This window comes from Pan paniscus, chromosome 1 (assembly GCF_029289425.2).
Source record: "Pan paniscus chromosome 1, NHGRI_mPanPan1-v2.0_pri, whole genome shotgun sequence".
Classification (NCBI taxonomy): Eukaryota; Metazoa; Chordata; class Mammalia; order Primates; family Hominidae; genus Pan; species Pan paniscus.
Genome location: NC_073249.2, coordinates 161930763 through 161950256, shown reverse-complemented (window position 1 = coordinate 161950256; position 19494 = coordinate 161930763). Strand labels below are relative to the sequence as shown.

General features: G+C 40.9%; 1 protein-coding gene and 1 pseudogene across 2 annotated transcripts in view; one reads left to right on the top strand and one right to left on the bottom strand.

Annotated features, from left to right (window-relative positions):
- JAK1 (Janus kinase 1) overlaps nucleotides 1–19494 on the bottom strand; it is a 132604-nt gene that overhangs the window by 76049 nt on the left and 37061 nt on the right. The window lies entirely within an intron of this gene.
- Nucleotides 8579–8822, top strand: LOC112439105 (cytochrome c oxidase subunit NDUFA4-like; annotated as a pseudogene).

Below are 19494 nucleotides of genomic sequence, written 5' to 3'. Positions count from 1 at the left end.
CCACCTGCATACACTAAGTGTTATCAATCATTTGTCCAAGAGCTTTAATAGGCAACATATGGAGGTAATTTGCTCTCTTTAGCCCTGTTCTGGTGGGAGGTGACCTCCTCAGTGGGATGGTAGACCAGAGTATATTCTTTATTGACTCTCAGGCAGTACAGGTCTCTGTACCACAAAAGCTTGTGCCTTCTAAATTTCAAACAATTTCATGAAAATAATGTTGAAACTATGATACCATCTTTATATTCGTTATTTATTTAATCTTTAACTTAACCCACAAGATTCCAAGGCAGTTTATAAGAACACATTGAATAAAACAGAAATACGTATTTTTAAAATCCAGGATTAAGGAGATTGTAACACGGGACAAAAAGTCAAGGCTAGTGGAAAGTTATTTGTAGGCTACTGCTTTCCACATAGACATTAAGGATGGGCCACGAATTTGGCTTTGAGTTTCCTAGGGGTCAAAAAAAAAGCAGGGGAGACACATGATCAAATGCATTGCTCTCATTGTCAAAAAAGGGAAAAGAAAATGTTATTTGAGGAATGAAAAGTTTTTCTGATGGTAGTTCTTAAATTTCTCCGGGGGAAGAGGGAGCATTTGAAATTTCATCTAGAGCTTTTGTGGTCTTCCCAATTACTTTGGAGAGTTAACGCTGTAGTTAGAAATATCAACATATGGCCAGGCGTGGTGGCTCACGCCTGGAATCCCAGCACTTTGGGAGGCTAAGGCGGGCTGATCACTTGAGGTCAGGAGTTCGTGACCAGCCTGGCCAACATGGCGAAACCTTGTCTCTACTGAAAATACAAAAATTAGCCAGGCATGGTGGCAAGCGCCTGTAGTACCAGCTACTGAGATTACAGTAGGAGACTGACGCAAGAGAATAGTTTGAACCTGGGAGGCAGAGGTTGCACTGAGTCGAGATTGCGCCACTGCACTCCAGCCTGGATGACAAAGCAAGACTCTGTCTCAAAAAAAAAAAAAAAAAAAATCAACATAGGGCATTTAGATTCCAAAACACCAAGTCAGAACATCAGCAAACAAACTGTACTCTTCATTTTTAGTGTACTTCCACAAAGCCATTTCCCACTGGGGTTCCTCTGTCCTCTGCCTGCACTTCAAATTTACTTTCTTAAGACACACCAACCAAAATGGGCAATTAGAATGTTTAAAATGCTAATACCATGATAAACAAGAAAATTATTCAGGAGTGAAAAAAAAAACCAATTATTATCTACTGACCAATGTAGTTGGAGAGATGAAATTCACATAAAATTGAAGAAAACTACCAGAAAGCATCTAAGAAATACTTGATTATTTGGTGAGGGATTTGGGGCCACAGGAATGAGGCCAGAAAACCTTCCTACTTCGAAAGATTAATAGTAAACAATGGATGGGTGTTATGAACACAGGGTGACCATATAATTTATCAGCCAAACTGGGATACCTGAGAGTTAAAGAGTGTGCTATCAATAATTATACCCAACAACAGGTGTAAACTGGGGCTGCCCCAGGCAAACAGAGACATATGGTCACTCTCTGTGTTCATCACAGCTTTACATTCCTATCACATACATGTCCTCATTACACCCCCAACAATATCATGCCGGATAGAGGCCAATAACATTGTCTCCGTTTTACAGATATGTAAATACATGCCAAAAAGAGGAGTGAGGTAACTAACTCAGGTTTTGCAAAGAGAAGTATCTGAGCTGAGACTCCACGCAGGTCTACTGACTCCTAACCCAATGCCCTTCCATTAAATCATCTAAGTAATGACCTGGACCCAGTCAAGTATCGATGATATGCACCTAGCTAAGTTCTTTCTCCTTTCCAGTAAGAGCAATAAAAGTTGAAAACATTTTCAAATGTCAGGAGAAAATATCTACCTTCCAGTTTTAAATCCAAGCATAGCTAGGTTCATATTTTGAGTATTTTACATTTCTAACAGGACTTTGTTCCTGATTTCACAATTTTCTGTTATTTCATTTCAAATGATCTAAATATAGGCAAGGATCCTAGACAACAACACAGATTCATGACAGGCTTAAATTCAAAACTCTCATAAAATTTAATTCCATTAATTCAGGCTCTCCAATAATCTTCCTCTGTTTTCTGACCCCTATGTCATCATCTGCCTTACATTAAATAGCAAATGATCAGGAAATGCTTTACAGAATTATTAGGTAATAAATGGTCACTCCATCGAGTAATTCTCAAACCCAGCTGTGTATCAGAATTACCTGGGAGCTTTTTAAAAATATATGAATTCCAATCTTTACCCTACATCAATCAGGGTCTCCGAGGCTGGAACCCAGAGTAGACAATTTTTTGAACTCTCCAGGTGATTCTGAGGTCCATCTGTTCTAATGTCAATCCAAATCTGACCCACCCAAGATTTCCAAGGTAGACACAGCTAGCCCCTGACTCACTAGCAACCACAGTTATGTCATTCTACTCTCTCCTTTGCAACCCACACATGATTTCTTCTTACTGATTTTCTTTTTCCATCCTCTACAGTGCAGTAGCATCCTGCATTGACAGGCAGTTAAGGGCATATACATTGCAATCAGAAAGCTGTGGGGCAGATCCTAGTCACTCCTTTCAAGACCATAACCAATGTCTTCTGAACTTGTCTATGTCAAAAGATAGTAATGGTCACGATCATAACACCAATAATAAAAGCTGATATTTGCTAATAAGCACTTACTATGCCACTAACAATGCTAATCACTCTACATGAATGATCTCAATTGCCACATTAACCCTGTAAAGCAGGACTACTCTCATCCCCATTTTACATTCCGGGAGAACTTTGCCAAGGTCATACTGCTGGGAAGTAGCAGAACAACAAAGAAAGGTCCATTTCTGAAAGGTAAACCACTTCTTGTAAAAGTACTTCTAAAAGGAATCAGCAGTCCTTCTGGAAAATGAAACATTTAGGCTTTGAAGATGCATCAAAGGTAATTTTTTCCAGGGTGTGATTTGGGGCTTTGCTGATTGGCTGGCTGGAAAGAAATTGGATTCAATGTTTCAAATGCAACCTCATACCCCAAATATTTATTACTCTCTAGCTGTTCCACTGGATAAGGTAAAATGAGCTTCCACTTAGATCTGTTTAATTGGTAGGGTGGCCATATACATATAAAAATTATATATAAGTTTTTTTGAGACAGGTCTCACTCTGTCACCCAAGCTGGAGTGCAGTGGCACAATCTTGGCTCACTGCAATCTTGGCCTCCCAGGCTCAATGCTGAATCCTCCCACCTCAACGTCCAGAATAGCCGAGACTACAGGCGTGCACACCATCACACCTGGCTAATTTTTCTATTTTTTTGTAGAGACAGGGTCTCGCCTTATTGTCCAGGCTGGGGTGTCCATATAATTTACTGTACCAACTAGGAGATATTGAAACATCAGGAACTATTCATAACTATGCTGGGAAAATAGGAATAGGCATATACTGGAACATATGACCATCCTACTGACAGCAGAATTCAAAGACAATAAATGGCAAGTGAACTGCCATGGACTCACTCAACACCATGGCTCAATTTCACTCAATAAATAATTTTTGTGTGCCTACAATGTGCCAGCCTCTGTGCTAGAAATTGGTCATACAATAATAATAATTCCTATGAACCAGACACTAATAGAACTGACTAATCATTCAACAGTTACAACATGATAAGCTTCGTATTAAGGAGAAAAATCAAACTGCAGAATAATACATATGGCAAGATTCCATTTGGGAGGGAGGGAGGGAGGAAGGGAGGAAGGAAGGAAAGAAGGAAAGAAGGAGGGAAGGAAGGAAGGAAGGGAGGGAGGGAGGGAGGGAGGGAGGGAGGAATTGAAAGGAAGTGTGTGGGAGCAAAAATAATCTTCTAACTCCATATAAGGGTGGATCAGACGAGGTTTCACAGAGAATGTCCTGGGGCTGGGATTCACAGAAAAATAGATATTAAATAACAGAAACAGGTGGGACTGGAGATAGCACATTTCTGGCAGAAATAAGAGCATGTGTAAGGGCACAAGTTTGAGAGCATGTAGTGGTCCTTTCACAAAGTGCACATTGGTGCACTGGAGGGTGCGTTGGGGGGTGAGTGGCCAGACATGGGGCTACAGCAGTGGACAGAGGCAGGCGTGGTCAACCCTCTAGACCATGCTGAGTAGCCAAGACTCTACAATGCAGGTTAGAGGAGGCCAGTAAATGTTGATTTTGAGAAAGACCAATGTCAGGTCATTTTGAGAACAGCTGACAGAAGGCAGAGACCAGCAGTTTGGAAGCAACTGCAATGGTCCAAATAAAAGATGATGTTGAACCAAACACTATGAATCCCCTACCTCAGACAAGGGGCCAGGCACTAGGGATTCAAAAATAAACACGATCTACTTGCTGCCTTATGGAAAGTGAGGTTAAATGAAGAGGGAACAATTTTAATGTAAGTGAATGACCACAGATGCTTCAAATAAAAGGTTTAAGTCAAACAATGGAATGCTTCTGACTCTAAACACTTTGAGAACTGCTAAAGAGAAAGCTAACACAAAGTTTAGAGGTTGTAAAGTCCCAAAACAACGAAATAAACAGCTGAGGAGAAAAGAACCTTTCTGAGACAGAACTATCCAAGGCTGACCTCTTTTATTAAGTGGTTGTAAGGATAACTGGGAAGTATCTGGGCAAATACATGGTTTTGTTTTGTTTTTTTGAGACAGAGTCTCATCTGTCACCCAGGCTGGAGCGCAGTGGCGTGATCTCAGCTCACTGCAACCTCTGCCTCTGGGGTTCAAGTGATTCTCCTGCCTCAGTCTCCTGAGTAGCTGGGATTACAGGTGTGCACCACCATGCCCGGCTAATTTTTGTATTTTTAGTAGAGATGGGGTTTCACCATGTTGGCCAGGCTGGTCTTGAACTCCTGACCTCAAGTGATCCACCCATCTCTGCCTCCCAAAGTGCTAGGATTACAGGCATGAGCCACTGTGCCCAGCCAAACACATGGTATTTAAAACACAACTATAACTATAGTATTGCAACTTGGGGAACGTGTGATGGGTGGGTCTTTCCTCAATACAAGATAAGGCACAACACTATTTAATTAAAAAAGCTCTCTGATTTTTTAAGTCTGATCCAACTTCAAATCCCACTTACTAGCTATGTGACCTTGAGTCAATTATTTTACCTGCCTCTCTTCACTATAAAATGAGAATAACCACATATATACCTTATAGGATTGTGAAGGTAAATGAGGCAGGATTCCCAGCTAAAATGGCAGATTGAACACAAATACCCAATTTCACTCCCTTCTGAAACTCCACTAAAATATAGTACATATTTTTAAAATATATGTAGTAGTATAATAAATACAGCATGGCTTTTCTGTTTAAGACCAAATTCACAAATATGTAAGGGGAAAAGAAGAGGAGAAAACTACAACTTTGGAAACCGGAAAGTAGTTGGATATGTAAAAAAAAATTGACTTCGATAATCCACAAATACTGAATCCCAAGCTGACAATGGCAAAAGCTGATAACCAAATCAACGTATACCACAGAAGTCTCCAAAGTCACAGGAACTGGAAGGATGCACCAGTAACTGGGGTGAAGAAAGAGGGCCAGAGAAAGGTGTTTGAGAAAAAGAATCCCGTTGGCCACTCCTCTGCCCCAGCAAAAGTCTAGACCAGCACTGTCCAGTAAAACGGTCCACAATAATGGAAACGTTCTGTATCTGTGCTGTGTCCAGTACGGCAGCCAGTCACATGTGGCTACCAGGCATTTAAAAGATGGCTACTGTAACTGAGAAACCAATTTCTTAATTTTATTAAATGTTAATTTAAATTTAAGTGGCTACCATGTGGCTAGTGACTATTTTATTATAAGGAAACACATATCTAGAGGTTTAGTTTCTGGAAAGGATAAGACAAAGGGTCCTGTAACTAGAGATGTCAGGTGAAGCATGGGAACCTCTGGGCACGCAGAAAGACAGCATCTGCACACATGCTGAGTGCTGGGGGCCAGGATGCTACAGCCTTCACCCTCTTCCCTGCAGCTCCAGAAATGCTGGCAGCCAGTCCCTAGCCCTCCAGGTGAGAAACTGGAATACTGTCTTCTGAGGAATGTGACCATCTCACCAGGACTGACCTAAAGACACAGACACAGAGGCTGGGAGTTCCCCAATGAATGGCTCACTCTTAGTGACGTTCAAAGTTCACAAGCCCGAGGCACATGCTCAGCCTTCCTCCAAGTTTAATCATAAACAAACAGCCAAGGTAAACATATGTCTGAGGAAAGCCTCTAATGCAGACATGGAGACAGAAAAAAGCAACTCAGAGAAAACATTACACAGAGAGAAAACTTTAAAAATTAATGTCTTCAGAAAGATAAAAGAATATCCTTTATTTGTGAATCAAGAATAAAATGTTTCTTTTTTAAAGTAACATTTCAGAGAAAAAAGGAGCTCTCGAATATTAAAAAGATAATAACAGAAATGAAAACACAGCTGGGAAAGGGCCCTACAGAACTTCTAGGTTGATAGAAATGTTCTATATTTTGTTTAGGGTGGTAACTGCACAAGCCTATATGATTGTCAAAACAGCCAAAGGAACACTTAGCATTGATACGCTTTGCTGTAGGTAAATAATATCTTAATTTTCAAAAGCTAAAAAGGTTGGAAGATAATGTTTAGGAAAAGGCCAGGCGCAGTGGCTCATGACTATAATCCCAGCATTTTGGGAGGCTGAGGCAGGGGGATCTCTTGAGGTCTGGAGTTCAAGATCACCCTGACCAACATGGTGAAACCCTGTCTCTGCTAAAAATACAAAAATTAGCCAGGTGTGGTGGCATGCATCTGTAGTCCCAGCTACTGAGGAGGCTGAGGTGGGAGAATCGCTTGAACCGGGAGGCAGAGGTTGCAGTGAGCCGAGATTCTGCCGCTGAACTCCATCCAGCCTGGGTGACAGAGTGAGACCCTTTCTCAAAAAAAAAAAAAAAAAAAAAAAAAGTTTAGGAAATAGGTTAGAAAAGAACAGTTTGAAAATAGGAGAAAAGAGATAAGAAAATTAAAGGGGGCAATCCAGACAGTCACATGTCTGAATTCCTAAAGAAAAGACAAAGAAAGTGGAGGGGAGAAAATCATCAGCAAAACCATTTGAGAAAGATTTCCCAGAACCAAAGGCTACCAGTTGCCAGGTTGGAAAGGCCCATCAAAACAATGGAGAAAAAGACCTGTTTGGGGCATTCCTGGGAAATTTCAGAACATTGGAAACAAGGGTCTATAAGCTTCCAAAAGAGAATAAAACAGGCTACATTCAAAAGATCAAGGATTGAGAATATTCTCAGGCTTTTTAACAGCTGCACCAAGGAAAGAGACAGCCACCCAATGCCTGCAAAATTCTGAAGGGAAACAACTTCCAACCCAGAAGTCTATAACCAGCCAAATTATCAACGAAGTATGAAGGAAGAATCAAGATACAGTTAGACATCAAAGATCTCAAAAAACAAACTGCTATGCATCCTTCTGAAAATAACAGGAGACAGGCTCCAACACAGGAAATAAAGATTAAACAAAGAGGAAGTGAAGGGAACTCCCAGAGGCACAGAACAGAGCGGTCTCAACACAAAAGCTGTGGCCAGCCTCAGAGGATGACCAATCCCCATGTGAGCAGGGCAACTTGAGGGATACTTATGTTGAGGGCAGTCACTGGCAAGATCCCCGTAGACTGCATTGAGGGTAGAATGCCTGGGTGAGCCTGGACCAAATTCCTAATGGAATTTGGTTTTTCTTAATCATGCACTGATGAAATTCCTGTTCCCCTGCTGTGTCCTGCTGCCTGAATCAGCAGAAGACTATTTCACCCCGCAGAAGTATTCCATTTGGCCTATTCCTGAGAGCTGGACATAAGCCAGGGTGCAGCAGCCCATTCCTCTTGACTCCACTCCTCCCAGGCTCCCAACAGCTGGGCCCACTGCAGTCTTCTAGGTACCCCCAACTATGAGAAGCCCTGTTTCCCACAACTCATTCATGATCTTTTCCACTGACTTTCCCAAAAGGATCCCTGCAACCTCTCAACTCTGGATCCAGACTTGACCCAGAGTTTCTGTTCAGATACAGGGGTAATGAATTCAACCAGAGACCATGAAGCTCTTCTCCTGGGAGCCTTCATCTAGAGATGGCATCACTGCCCTTTCCTTATACACCTAGGTTTATGCTTGCTTTGGGGACATATACACTGGTAGAAAGGGCATGATCAATACCAAAGTGGGGGTGACTGTACCTCTGAGGGAAGTGCAGTGGAGGGGAGTACCAGGTGATTTCTAAGATACCAGTAATGTTCTCTTTCTTAACCTGAATGGTGGATACATAGGTATTTTTCTCTAACTATACACATACTGTTTACATAGTCTTCTCTATGTTGATACATTTTTCAATTTAAAAAGTTCCCTCCATAGAAAATTAAATATATTTAGAGATCCTAAGTAGATACTCATTAATTTTCAATTACTTTATTCTGAGATACTACTTAGTCAAGGGCCTGGCAGCTAAGCTAGTTCTCTCCTTTTAAATCAGATGCCCTTGCTGAAAACATGCTCCACCAGGTCCTTGGTCAGGCCAAGGAGCTGAGTTTGATCCCCCTCTTTGTATTTAATGGAGCTAGAGGTACCAGAGCAGCACTGTATGTCTCGCATCTGGCATTTCAATCCAGATGTTAGTTGGGCCAGAAAGAATGACCCAGGGCCCTGGAATAAACTGGGTTCCAAGGAGCAATACAAGTTCTACTCAGTGAATGTGGATTACAGTAAACTGAAGAAAGATGGTCCAGATTTCTAAATGAAATGTTTCACTATAAAGCTGCTTAGAATGAAGATCTTCCAGAAGCTAGCTGCACAATTTTCCACTTAACTAGGAAATATTTCTCCTTTAGATACATGAAATCATGTTGATATAATGTGTTGGAGATTACATTAATAAATAACTGAAACTTGAAAAAAAATCAATTACCTTATCCTCTCCAGTAATCAAATACTATGCTTCTTTAAAGACCATCTTGAATGGCAGCAACTTTTTTTCGAAGAAGAAAAATTTATAAGTATCTCATAAACAATTCTCATATTGATTACATGTTGAAATAGGATATTAATTTCACCTGGTTCCTTTTACCTTTTTTTTTATTATACTTTAAGTTCTAGGGTACATGTGCACAACGTGCAGGTCTGTTACATAGGTATATATATGCCATGTTGGTGTGCTGCACCTGTTAACTTGTCATTTACATTAAGTATATCTCTTAATGCTATCCCCTCCCCCCTTCCCCCACCCCACAACAGGCCCTGGTGTGTGATGTTGCTCTTCCTGTGTCCAAGAGTTCTCATTGTTCAATTCCCACCTATGAGTCAGAACATGTGGTGTTTGGTTTTTTGTCCTTGCGATAGTTTGCTGAGAGTGACCGTTTCCAGCTTCATCCATGACCCTACAAAGGACATTAACTCATCCTTTTTTATGGCTGCATAGTATTCCATGGTGTATATGTGCCACATTTTCTTAATCCAGTCTATCATTGATGGACATTTGGGTTGGTTCCAAGTCTTTGCTATTGTGAATAGTGCCGCTATAAACATATGTGTGCACGTGTCTTCATAGCAGCATGATTTATAATCCTTTGGGTATATACCCAGTAATGGGATGGCTGGGTCAAATGGTATTTCTAGTTCTAGATCCCTGAGGAATCGCCACACTGTCTTCCACAATGGTTGAACTAGTTTACAGTCTCACCAACAGTGTAAAAGTGTTCCTATTTCTCCACATCATCTTTCTAAAATTCTACCTAGGCAATAATCCCCTGGACTTTCATCATTTGCCAATTTGTGTCATTATTTACTTGTAATATATGTCTCCTTAGCTAGGTTGAAAACAGAAATGAACAAAAGCATGACTTTTCCTAATGAGTCTTTCCATTAGCTACTATAAAAACAATAATGGTCCTAAGTCAAATGGGGTGGGGCCTGACGGACACCCTAGATCCTCTCAGGACAGAGTCGGGTTCTTGGATGAGGTCCTTCCATCACTTAGTGCCTTCTCACCTCCAGCACCTGCTAAGCACAGGGCCTGGCACAGAGTAAGAACTCAAATATTTCTCAATAAATAATAAACGACATCAAAAGAAAAAAGTGCTAAGAATCAAGTGACAAATATGACCCAAGTAATTAATGAAAAAGTAGCTCCCTATTGAAAGTTAAAAGTCACTATGATCATTTCTGGTTAAATGAATCAAACAAAATTTTTAAGCATAAAGAGGAGATGTAGTATTAAGGATAATCCTTGAAAAGTATTTCCAAATCTGAAATTGATGGAAACAGGGAAAAGTGGCTTACACAAAATGAACTGTAATTTAAATAGAATAAACAGGACAAGTGTGGTGGCACATGTGTCATCCTAGCACTTTGGGAGGCCAAGGCAGGTGGATCACTTGAGCCCAGGAGTTCAAGACCAGCCTGGGCAACATGGCGAGACCTCATCTCTACATAAAACATAAAAATTAGCTGGGTGTGGTGGCACGTACCTGTAGTCCCAGCTACTTGGGAGGCTGAGAACTACACGAGAAATGCTTAAGCCTAGGAAGCAGAGATTGGAATGAGTCGAGATCATGCCACTGCACTCCTGCCTGGGCGACACAGCAAGACTCTGTCTTAAACTAATCTAAGACTAGACTACACTAGACCAAACTAAAATTAAATTAAATTAAATTAATGCTGGCAGTGGAAAATTTCTCATCCAGCACATATACACTGGAGACAGCATGGTGTGGACTGAATGAGTTCTAACCCTGCCTCTGCCAGAATCTAACCTTGGGCCTTGGATAATTCAAGGAACCCTTCTGGCCCTCAGTTTTCCCCACTGTAAAACAGGCAGGCAGAATAAATGACCATGAAGCTCCCTGAAGGCCAATAGGGTTATAGGAGTCCATATAATCCTGCTTACTGATTCACTGACTGAGTTAAGTATCAAGGCAGTACACAGGAACAGGTCCAGTGCAAAACTGTCCCTAATATCCTACTGATAGAAAAAATAAGAGACACAGTTTCCAATTCAGGTGCTTTTGTACAGTCTAAGTTCTAAAAGCTTTTTATAAATGCTATGCTTTAAGATAGTTAAATGTATCCAGTGACTTTTAACCTGAAAACTGCTAAAGCCAAGGAAAATAATATAAGTTGAACTCATGCCCATTTCTATTATAATTCCATTTTTCAGAGTAACTCATAAGCGTGCATGACTCACACATCTGAATATGATGAGATGTTCCTTTATCATTTCATCTTCTATGCCAGTAATCCCACATTACAGAGTGCCAAACCCCTTTAATAAGTGTAGCATATGTTTCTACCACACTCCAAAATCCAGCACAAGACTGCTGCATTAGGGAAAAAATCTAAGTGAGGATTTCTGGGCTTTCGATCATAGGACCCCAAGTTAATTGTCAAAAATATGACTCCCTCGCCTCTCCCTTTCTGCAGAGCCACCTAGACTACTGATAACTGAAAGCATAACAACTATCCTTCAGGCTCATACAGACATTTAGACAGCCCTTTGAAGTGCACAAAGCTTTCACATCTATTAACTTAACTGATTTCCAGTGACCTACTAGAGTGTATAGTAGGTCACTGGAAATCATTTTACAGATAAAGAAACAGAGATTCAGAGAATTTAAGTGACTTGCATAAGGCTATGCAGCTAGCAAGTGGCTGAACTGAGACAAGCACTCAGCTCATCTAAAACCAAAAACTGAGCTCTTCTCACCAAACTGATGTGTAACCTAGGGATAAGAAAATAAGTGGTTGAAATAAAACCTTTTAGAAATTGTTGTGATTATACTATTGGGAGTGGATCAACCTTTTATAAACACGGCAGCTTCTCTATTCCCTTCTTAGTCCCTTTGTATAGTGAGTTTCTAGAGTGAGATGGCTTACCCATTTGGACTTGACTCCAGATATATCTCCTTTCCATTTCCAACCAAGAAGATAATTCTTGAACTCTGTCCTTGTAATATGAAATACCAGCTATAGCATGACTTGAGTCAACAACAGTAAAGAGAGATTAAGTAACTGGCTGCAAATCACAAAGTTGCACAAGCAGAGTAGATTGGCATAGGGACTTCAATCTTCTCCCTACAGATGGACATTTAGACATTCCATCACCCTTCCTGAGACACAGGGCTCGCAGCAGTTCTTTCAGTGACAAAAATTCCCTAAGCAGCCCACAGTGCTATTAGTTTCCTCATTTGATTGTTCTTATGGAAAAAAAAAAACCACAACAACAATACTACTAAATGCCCCCCACCCCCCAGTTAGTTACTTGAGAACAACTAATCAGACCATCCCTGTACCCTGTATAAATAAAAACAAGGGTTTTTTTGCATTGACCTGATAATTTCATTGGTAGCTACAACTAACTACACAATAGTTGGAGGTAGAGAGATGCATTCTGTATCTTTACCTTTAATTATACAGTAAGGGCTGGAATCCCCTGTCAGTTCATTCAGCCAAGCTTACAAGAAGTCACAACGTGGGAATTTCCAAAGCCAGTCAAACATCAGGAGTATAAATGTCATGTACCTAGACTTCTCAGTTTATAAACACATTTTTTTTTAAAGCTGACTAGTAACAATATAAAAATATTCCCTCCTGTTCACCACTTCAAACATTTAGTATGATTTAGGTTTTTGGTTAACCATGCTTGTTGAACGCTTTAAGGTGCTAAATTACTAACTGGGCTGGAACTTTCTAACCATACCTCATTTAAATTCAATCATAGATTACATATCAAAAACTTAAATCTCCAAGTCTTCGGCCAAATGAGATCTGCTTTATAATCTGAATAGAAAATGGTTGGTAAGTAAACAAGCTAATCATGAACACCATCTCTAGAGCAAAAATATCAAAAGACCATAAGGAGTGGCTTTGACATCAGTCAAACCTGAGTTTAAATCCTGGCTCTGCCACTTATGAGCTCTGTGTGGTCCTGGACACTTGAGCTTCTAAGCCTTACATTTCTGCAACTCTAGTATCAATTCACTCTCACCTAACTGTTGTCAAGGACCAACCACAGTGGAAATCATACGTTAGGTACTAAATAAAAAAGACACTTATTAGCTACTATAAACGTAAATTTGGAATACAAGCCAATGTGACTCTGTGGATAATAATAACGTGGAAAGTTGGGGTAGGAAACAACTGCAGGTTCTTTCCATTAACATTCTACTTACTACCCTTCAAGGCCCATCCCAATCCAACCTCCTCCTCCTCCACCACCTAGCTCCATCAATTGCAGCCTACAATGACTGACACGCAACATAATTAGCACTTCATTAAATATTTTATTGTGTTTCTGGGATCACTATTTGCTGGTCCTAACACCTATCTGTTTAAGGATACCTTAAGCAGAAAGGCTCTCTGTGTCTCTAACTTCCAGTCTCACTACCCCTTCATTATTCTAACTCATTATAAACTACACTGAGACCACAAGTGATTACGCAATGCCATTTAATTAGAATTGTGCATGCTTGAAAATACAAAAATCACCCTTGGAACAGTTAACAGATAATTTTAGCTTATTAAACACACATTTTTTAACACTCCAAAACCACTTTGGTTCAGATCACATGGGGATATTTCCATTGGTTGCTGTGGTGACAATGTCACAAATTAGAGTCCCTCTGGCTAAGATTCTCAGGCCCAGGGTGCTGTGACTAAACCACTGTAACCACTTCACATCTACTCATACACTCCCATTTTCTAAAACTTCAAAACCACCAGCCAAAAACAACTTTATTCAAACACAGAGTTTAGAATCAAGGCCACACATGCCATGACTTAAAACAAAATGAAGCTTAAACTCTTTCCCCCACAGACTTCTCTGCACTTTGCCAGGTCTTACTGATATGGTTCCAATGCATCAGACCAACGGTTCCCAACGCCTGCCACCCCGACTCTTGCTGCTTTTTAAGACATTTATGTCATAATGCTCTCCCTTTACTACCCTGAAATGAAAATCAAAAATAATATAAACTATATACAATTTCAACATAATATAATGTCCTAACTATAAATAAAGAATTTGAAGATATCTGTAAGAATATATATTTCAATAGTAATTGCTCTGTCACGAGTACATCAGAAGACATAATGAAGTAGTCTAATACAACAACAGAACAACTCTGAATGCAATAAGTATAAGTGCAGTCAGATACTTGCATATTATTCTTGATGACACAAATACATGCACACCAACATTGGCAAGTGATTTATAAAAATGGTAAACAGCTTTTGGCAAAGTTACAAACAAAATAGTGTAGTATCTTATATAGTATATCGTATCAATTTACAAAGTAGTGGCATTCCTAGAAAATTAAGGGTATATCAAAACAATGCAAAAAGTCCTTTACATAAAATGGAATTACAGGTTCTAGGTTCAGAAAATTATGAACAGGCTTTTTCCCTGCAAGAATGTCTGGGGAGACATTTGAAAGTCATGCAGGCTATAGAAAAATTCTTCTATCCACAGGACTATTGCTGTGCACATTATAGGATTCCTAGTATTCCTAGCCATGACCTCCTAAATGTCAAAGGTACCCAGTCCGCCATCAAAGAGACAAACAACAAGGGTCCACTGCCCCAGGTTTGCTCTGCTATGAGGCCAAGTAGGGTCTTGTTGTCTTTGTATGTCATACATCAACCTTAGAACTATGTGTGGCTCCTAAGCAGGTGCTCAGTAAGTCTGAGGAAGTGGGTGGTAGTTCTTCTAAAATTCCTCTGTTTGTTCTGAAGTAGCAGAAAAACAGAATCAGTATCTTCAGCAAATTGAAAGATGGCATCTACTGGACAGGACTGTAGAACTGCTGACATTCACTTAAAGCCACAAACACCTTTATAGGATGCTATTTTTCCAACCCCATAATGATGATCTAAAACCAGGACAGCAAATACACATGGTGGGCAGGGGCTGAACAGGCAAAGCACAGAGGATTTTTAGGGCAGTGAAAATACTCTGTGTGATACAATGATGGTGGGTACATGTCATCATACATTTGTCCAAACCCATAGAATGCACAACTCCAAGAGTGGACCCTAATCTAAACTATGGACTTTGGGTGATAATGATGTCAGTGTAGGTTCATCAAGTGCAACAAATGTACCATTCTGGTGGGAAATGTTGGTTATGAGGGAGGTTATGCAAGTGTGAGATCTGTACCTTCCTCTTAATTTTGCTCTAGGCTGGGCGCAGTGGCTCATGCCTGTAATCCCAGCACTTTGGGAGGCTGAGGCGGGCGGATCACCTGAGGTCAAGAGTTCAAGACCAGCCTGATTAACACAGTGAAACCCCATCTCTACTAAAAAAAAAAAATACAAAAAGTTAGCAGGGTGTGGTGGCGCACACCTGTAATGCCAGCTACTTAGGAGTCTGAGGCAGAAGAATCGCTTGAACCCAGGAGGTGAAGGTTGCAGTGAGCCAAGATTGCACCATTGCACACCAGCCTGGGAGACAAGAGGGAAACTCTGTCTCAAAAAAAAGTTTTTTTGCTCTAAACCTAAAACTGCTTTAAGAAAATAAAGCCTTAAGGAAAAATAAAACAACAAGAAGAAAACTGTGTATACATCATGGCCTGATGTCCCACAGAGCCTGGGAATGACTTTAAAATCCATCTCAATGTGGCTCCAATGAGTCCTGCCAACTGATTAGGCTTCCTGACCTCAAAAATATGGGAGAAGACAATTAGTCAGTTCAAACTGACTTCCTGTGGGTAACTGGGCCTTCCACACCATGCAATCTAGTAATTCCGACTACCATCATCTGAGCACTTACCATGTTCTTCAGGCACATAGTGTCATGCACTTATTTGACCTTTATATAACAATGAGACATGGTATAAATCCCTACTTTACAGGGAACTAAATGAGGCCCAAATACAAGACCCAAGGTCAAATGCTGTTAAAGCCCAGATTATACAGCCCAGATCTGTCTAGCTCCAAGCCTGTGCCAGTTATTTGCAATCACCGATAAAACCACCTGTCTGGAGGAGTGGGGTCATAAAGCTTCCCACTATAGTGGTACCTCTCCTCTGTATGAACCCAGGAGGTGGGCAGGCCCCTTTAGGTAGATGACAGATAGCATATCAAATAAAAGCCAAAACAAAATTCCTCTCTGCTGCTCAGCCAGAGTCACAGAAAGCTGGGAAGATACCCAAATTAGATCTTTAAACCAAGCTGTGGACCCCAGGACCACACATTCCCTGATGCATAAACTGAAAGCTTCGCAATGGCATCAAGCCCCAGCGAGTGCTGGCTCTAACCTATCTTCACTCCAGTTCCTGCCTCTCTCCTATGGCCAGTGCTATTGTCTCCAGACCCCACTTTCCAACTCTGAGTACACACTAGATCTTTGCTCACCTGATGGTGCAGAGGAAATGCTCCTCCTACCTGCTCAGTGTATGTGACTCCTGCCCATTTTTCCAGACTCAACAGCAGGATCCCCTCCCCCCACCCCCAAGTGGCTCCACACTGCCTAGGTGGAACAAACTGACCCACTTCAGAGCCATCGCAGCACTGTTCATGCACACACTTTCTTCAGGGCCCTTACCCCTGTCCTCCTTACATTAACGATCATCAGTATACACGGCCCTTCCCTAGAGGGTTAGTTCCTAACGCACCCCTGTATTTTCCTACAATGCTGACCACAACCAACCACCACCACCACTAGATATACAGTCCACCTGATGAATGCTTATGACTTGATGTGACTGCCATTCTATACACATTTTGTTTAATCCACATATTAGTTCCATTTTACTGATGAAGAAACTGAGGTCTGGCATGACCCAGCCTTCACTGGCACTACAGCATAGCAGATATAAGCACAGTCTGGAACCAGAACACATGTGTTTGAATCCCAGCTCTACCACGTGCCAGCTGGGAAATCCTGGGTAAGTTATTTATCCCATCTGTGCCTCAATTTCTTCATCTGTAAAACAATGATCGTAACACATGCTCCGTAGTATTTTGGTCAGCATTAGAAGAGTTAATGTATGTGAAGGCACTCAGCACAGTGTCTGGACATAGCAGGAACTAAACAAGTGCTTGCTACTGTTATCATCATCACTGTTTCCAACCTTGTCTTCCATTATGCCCCAAGTCCATATTTTTATGTCCTCAAATATACCAACTACTTCCCACCTTTGTCCAAGCTGACTCTTCAGCCCTGACTGCTCTCTGCAGGCCAGGTCCTCACCATTCTTTGGGTCTGCTTATGTGCTCACCTCTGATGGGCGTACCCTGACAACCCGATTAAGAAAGAGCTCTGTCTCTCTGGCATGGTCTCCCGTGTCCCCTCCCCCCACTCCCCAGGTCCTATTGATTTTAGCACATCCTTGTTTCTTTTCCTCAGGGCACTTATGACAGCCTAGAATTGTTATGTGTTGATCCATGTATTTGTTTTGTGTCCACATCCTCACTAGAGATGAGGGAAAGAACTGCGTCTGTCTTCCTTTTTTTTCATCTTCATCCAGCCAAGGGAAATGCTCAATAAGTATCTGTTGAATAAGTGGGCAAATGAATGAACAAATGAGGCTCAGAAAGTTTAATAATTTGCCAAATATTACACAGACAATCAACAGAAAAGACAAACTTCAAACCCAGATTTGACTCCAAAGATGGTGCTCTTTGTAGCTTGGTACCCTGTCTCCTTTTACATTATCAGTATTTAAGAAGTAGCTGTTGAATTAATAAATGAATGAACTATAGAATCCTTAAGGTTAACAGGTTGCTGATGGTTGCTGCTGCTACGGGGACAGCAGCAAATAAACACCCTCAAAGTGCCATTCTCTCTATTTGGTCAACGATGAGTATCGATCAACTCAAACGTCTATTAAGCAGCCACAATGAACACATCTGTATAATGCAAAAGAATACAAAGCCCCTGTATTTGGCTGGAAGATAGCAGGTAGAATCAGGACTACAGCATATGGTTGGGCAGGTTGGGCACTGCCAAGAATGCCCAACTGAGGTAAGAAAGTGATGGCTGAAATCCAATCTGCCTTTTACTAGCCAGGCCACACTCTCTGGTGCAGGGCTACCCCACTCACACAAGGTGCTGTTTTCTAATTTTCACAAAGACAATATATAGACTAGCAGCAGCCCTATGGAGGGTCAGTCTTATTTCTTAAGGCTGGGTCTCTCTACCATGGGAGTTTAATGGCACAAAAGGCACTGACTATTCAAAACACAATGCCCCTCCAAACCTGCCAGTGCCCCTGAAACAGCCACTTGGGGTGAAAGCATTCTATGCCATGAGGTGCTTATGATAATACAAAAACAGGGAGGGGTGGCTGGTTCCTTCACTGCCACCTTTTAACTCAGACTAGTCTATCATATTGGCCTCTAGTACTTGTCAGAGCAGAGAAGCCTGAAAGTTGGGACCTGAATAGATTAAGTTTCCATGCAATAAAAGGTGATGAGAAAGATTCCAGAACAAAGAATACTGCGAGGAAAAGTAGGCTCAGGCTGGGGACCCCAAAATCACGCATTTCCCTTTCTCCCTGAAGCCAGCTCTCACTGCACCTAGTAGGTATACATGAGTGCATTCATGTGCCTACACAAATATGCACACACAAAACTAAAGAAAGGATGTCACTTGAGCGCACAGCTTCCTGCCCCCTCCAGAAGTCCTAACTGCTCAGCAGAGAAAAATAGCTTAGAGGAGCATAAAGAGACCCAAGAACTGTTCCTCTTGGCTTTCCCAGTAACTTCTGGAATTACATTTGGAAAGTCACTTTACCCCCAAGACCTGAATCTCATCATTTATAAAAGGACTGAGGCTGCAATATGTGAAAGATCAGGATTTTCAAGCTATGTTCTGAGCAACCAAAAGGTTCTGAGTGCTATAAAACTCTGCAAAAAAACTTATTCAATTTTATTCTTAAGGTAATATATTAATGATTTTAGAGATTATAATAAACTCCCACGGATTCAAATTTTATTGGAAATTTTAGCACACTGATGATGACAAATGTGTTCACATTATCTTCCTGTAGACCTCAGAATAAAGCTGCTCTTGCCAATTCTAAGCTTATATTAGTATCTTGTAAATATGTCACTGATTCTGAAGGAAACTAGAATTCTCTTTTTAAAAATTCAGGCCTGTACTTGTCTGGTGCCTTAAAATTGTTCAAGCAAGTATACTGCTATAGCACACCTGCAGTATGTTCAGTTAAATGCCAGGTAAATCTCAGGCACATCTGCTGGCTCATGCTCTTATCACAGGGGAATAGTCAGTTATGCAAAAGCAAATGAATTCATAACAGGCTGCATTGTAATAAAAAGAGTGAGCATACATTATCATCTGTCTTGCAGTTTGTAATAAAGAATGAAAGTATTTGTTAAACAGTGTGATTCTCCTTGGAGACCAAAGTTTCCCCTATTCATCTTTCAGGCTTCTGGATCAATTTAATTAAAGA